Source organism: Macrobrachium nipponense, chromosome 13, assembly GCF_015104395.2.
Source record: "Macrobrachium nipponense isolate FS-2020 chromosome 13, ASM1510439v2, whole genome shotgun sequence".
In the NCBI taxonomy this organism is placed as follows: domain Eukaryota; kingdom Metazoa; phylum Arthropoda; class Malacostraca; order Decapoda; family Palaemonidae; genus Macrobrachium; species Macrobrachium nipponense.
Window position 1 is genome coordinate 32,166,976 of NC_087206.1, and position 5,000 is coordinate 32,171,975.

The 5,000-nt window shown below is 32.2% G+C and overlaps 1 protein-coding gene across 1 annotated transcript in view; it reads right to left on the reverse strand.

Annotated features, from left to right (window-relative positions):
• LOC135225726 (T-box transcription factor TBX20-like) overlaps positions 1 to 5,000 on the reverse strand; it is a 312,868-nt gene that overhangs the window by 257,869 nt on the left and 49,999 nt on the right. The window lies entirely within an intron of this gene.

Sequence of the window (5,000 nt, forward strand, 5' to 3'; positions counted from 1 at the left end):
CTCTCCGTGCAGTCACTTGCAGGCACTCGCGCTTTCCTTTGTCGGTCTAGTGTACATGTTCTGAGATGAATGCATACACAGACTTCAATGTAAATACACACACACACACCATATACATATATGACTATTGGGATCAATATTGGAATTCAGCAGTTGTTTACAATAAAGTTACTCCTTGACAGTGAAGACGGCTTTACATTGAATGATGCATATAGTATATATATATATATATATTATATATATATATATATATATATATATATATATAAATATATATCATATATATAGTATGCCTATATAGATATACATCTATCCTAATATATATATATATAATGTTTTATATAATCATAGGTATATGAATAACCATAACATTACGTGCATACTCATACGTAAAAGTATATATCATCTCCCGTCTCTCTCCTTCTCCATTCTCTCTCTTCTCTCTCTCCTCTCTCTACATCTCTCTATTATATATATATATATATAAATATGTATATATATATATATATATATATATATATATGTGTGTGTGTGTGTGTGTGTGTGTGTGTGTGTGTGTAAGAATATGTATGTATATATACACATGTGCGTGAATCCTGTTATAACAATGTGAATATATCTTAACGACTTCTATGAGCTTGTCAATTTAACTTTAAAAAGAATATGAGGAGTCAGATGGCAGGATATAGTTAGAAATGATACTATAATGGCTGTTATAGAAGTTCCATATGTAGAGGATATAATGATGAATGAATATAGAGGTGTCTTGGACTTGTCCTGCAGACAACTCCTGGGAGAACACTACTTGGGTGAGAACATATAGGAAGGCTGGAGATTAGTGGAAGCTAAAGCACAAGCAAGACAAAAATTGAGGGTTTTCATATGTTGCTCTTGCGTTATGTGGCGCTGGAGGTCTGCTGATGATGGTCACCACATTCTTGCATATCGTACAGTATCAAAGACACGCAAAAGAAGTACAGTATATTTCCAAATATTTCGAAAAAACTTAAACTTTTAGTAAACGTCGACGAACTTAAGTAGCTTATACATCATCAGTACTATAAGAAACATAGGTTTTACAAATAATTATAATATATATATATAATTTATATAATATATATATATATAAATATACATATATATATATATATATATATATATATATATATATATATATATATATATATATATATATATAATATATATATATGTGTGTTGTATATATTTATATATAATATATATATATATATATATATATCTATATATATATATATCTATAGTATATATATATATATATATATATATATATATATATATATATATATATTATATATATATATATATATATATATATTTAATATATATATATATATATATATATATATATATGTGTATATATATATATCTATATATATATATATATATATATCAAACGTATGTAAATGCTCCTGTGTATGTATTTATTGAACCAAATATGGGCATGTTATATCTACATTTTATATGTGCATGAGTGATTTGAAAAGGTTAAAAACGTTATTCCAAATTGTGTATGATTCAATACAAGCTCTATGACAGGTTTTTGTTTCGAGTTACTCGTCAAACAATAAAAAAAAATACGAGCGACGTAGAATTAATATGAGTAAAGCTGCCTTTAGCAGGCAACACTCACCATCCTTCTTACATTGCAATCAAATGGTTAGTGCACCAGACCTCAGGTAAATAAACAATTCATGCTGTCGCTTTGACTAAACGATTTGTTTGTGGAAGCATTTAATTTCCTATCAAGTTATGTGGTTAGTTTTTATTTGTTTCTTTTTATGATTTATATCAATGATTCTTAAACTAGTGGCGCGCCCCCCTAGGTGGGCGCCAGAAGCTTCCAAGGGGGGCGCAAGAAGGGTTGCCTGATGGTGCCTATTAATTTTTTTTATTTGTGATGTTAATGCAAAGTTGCCAAAAACTTTACCGCTGCTGCTATATGTTTTCTAATTATTATCTCAAAACAGGACAAACATTCAAAATATGAGTATTTTTTCTTGTTTATGAATAGTCTTTTGCTGTTATGATAAGATTTTCATGCGCTCTCAAATGGAGAATTATGTTTATCGTTTATAGTTGGCAAAAATTTCAGGTGCAGGGGGGCCGTGCAGAGGGGGTGGCGGCGCAAGGCAAAAAAGTTTTAAGAACCGAACCACTTATCTACCTATGTAATGGGCGCTGCGGTTCATCGTCCGTATCAGAAACTGGGACGATTTTGTAGGTTTTAAACTTTTTTTAGAAAAATGAGTATCATCTTTTCGTGAAATAAGAAAGCGGTGGGAAATAAGAATAAATGGTGACGTTTCAGCGATTGATATATATATATAGATATATATATATATATATATATATATATATATATATATATATATATCGTTACTTTCACCTTAACTGTGTTTCAAAGAGACAACAGTTTTAAGTGGGTATTTACTTGGAAAAAGAAATCTTAAAAGGTTAGAATTTAATTTTGGATTTGGAAATAGTGAGGTTAATGCCTCAGATAACCACAAAATTTGAAAAATGGTCATTATCATTTATATTGAAGTTATCCTTATTATCCACACTGTTCAAACACCCTTGCCAATTAAGCTAAACACGCTAAAGTTCTCATGCGAAAGATGCCAAATATAAAATTAGTAATAGATAGATACACAAATGGCCGTCAGATGTGAAGATGCATAAAAACTGAAAAACAAAAGTAATATTACGGGTGGTACCAATTGAATCTTCCACACGTTTAACTACAGGCTTTGCCCTCCTGTGATCACCAACTTTATCTGAACACTCGTCTTTTCACCGGGTTTCAGATTTAGGTAAATATTTATTAATCAGACCTAAATGCTCTCCATGCATCACCGCCGTCGCTGTGCAGGTGACCGGTATCAGTATTTCAATCTATCTTACGGTATCAGCGGCTCGGCAGGTTTTAGCAATTGACTAACTGCCGGGCTAATTGGCACTTCGGAGGTTGTGCAACTTGCTTTCAGAAGTAAAAAGTGGGGTGTAAATTGATAAGGGGTAAAACTGGACGAGAGCTGTGTAGTAATTATTAAATTCATTGAAATCATTGTGGTCCTATGGAATAGCTCCTAAGAAAGGGTTAAATGGGACGTGTCGCCCCTGAATGGGTTAGGTTAGGATCGATAAGGCTAGTGTGAAATTGTTTCGTATTTTTTTTAAACTGTCATTAAAAACGTTATTCATATGCTTGTTGTTTTCCATGAAATTATTTGCGCGAATGAGATCTCTTTAGATTTTCTGATTTTCCAGTTTGAGGTTTGTTATTTTATTGTAAAACTAGAGAACAATCTTTGAAGATATGTTATCTAGGATAAGACTTGTAAGTTTTAAATACTTGTTCCTGCTGGGGAGATGATTACGATTATAATTTTTTAAGTAGTTATTTGTTAAACTATTAAGTTATTATTGATTCCTCCTGCATTTAATTCGACTCCTGTGTTTTCTGTACTTCGTGATTTTATTTCATTATAAATATGAACATTTTGTTACGAGAAGAGCCGTGGTCGAATTAATTGCCATTTGGGTTACCAAACACTGTGGAGAAGATGGAGGTAGGTCGCAGAATGATTAGCTCTGTTGTATGTCAGTTTTATTACAAAGGCAAGGGAGCAGAAAAAAGATTGGGCCTTGATACCAGAAGTGAAGCTAACACCTTACTCTTGAAGAACAGAAGGTTATAAAGTAACAGACGTATGAAAGCCTGTAAAATGCAGCTCTTAAATGACAGTTGTTGACGTGCGAAAAGCAATTTACGAATGTAAACGCTGGTTTATGAACCAATTTCCCTAGACAAAAGCACGAATAGCAATTCCCTTTTTTGTTGTTGTTTTGATTTTTATATCGAGTTACTGTCAAAAAAAAATAAAAAAGGATTCTTTGTCTAGTTAAGAAGATTACGGGAAAAGGTTGCAGAATCACGCCAGATACAAGAGGAAATTATGACAGATGCTGTCACGATGTGACGCAGGGTAGACAATAACAGGTAGCTAAGGTGACTGCGGAGATCTGTACGCTTGGCGTGACACGGACATGTCATACTGAAGTGTTATTGCAAAGTATACGCCTGACATGTCATGGACATGTCATACAAAAGTGACACTCTTTAGGTGCTTAAATGAATGGAATATGGCGTTCTTTGGATAGGACTTTTTTTTTTTAATAAAAGTAGTGATCCTATGGAAGAGCATATACTTCTCAAAGTTGCAATGATTACATCCCATTTCAACGTAAGCGGATTTGTTTTCCATCCAAGATTGAATCTTTAATATGCTGAGTTTGTACTATAATACTCTTGTTCCTATAACGTCAAATGAAAAAGAATTCCACTTCAGATTGCTTTATATTTTATTACTTGACCAATGATCCCTAGGCAATCTTTCAAAGAAAACATTAAAAACTCGTCATTATGAATCTGCATTTGAAATATGAACGTGGCATATATGCATGTGGATGCCTAAACTTGTTAGATACTGGATTTCTTTAACAGTATGATAAAAATGGAAGCACCATCAACATCTGGATTAGAAGATAAGTAGAATTTTTGCGCGAGTGAACCAGAAGAAGTAAGCAGTTCTCTCTCTCTCTCTCTCTCTCTCTCTCTCTCTCTCTCTCTCTCTCTCTCTCTCTCTCTCTCTCAGAAATAATGTATGAAAATAAATCACTTAGTCGAGATAGTGTGAAAGGGACTGGAAAGTGACAAAATGTGTTTTAGTATTATTATAGTTATTATTTTTATTGTTGTTCGTTATCAATTATCAACCAAATTCTGTAGACTGGCCTGGAAAGTTTTTAAAGAATATAATAAATGTAGGTAATGTTTAAGTAATAACAAAACATAGCGAGGAAGGAAAAGAAGTAAACCAAAACCTTAATATGTATATGTAATTGCAAATGACGTTGGAAATAATCTAAGAATAAAGGAATAATATGCAAGACAACGT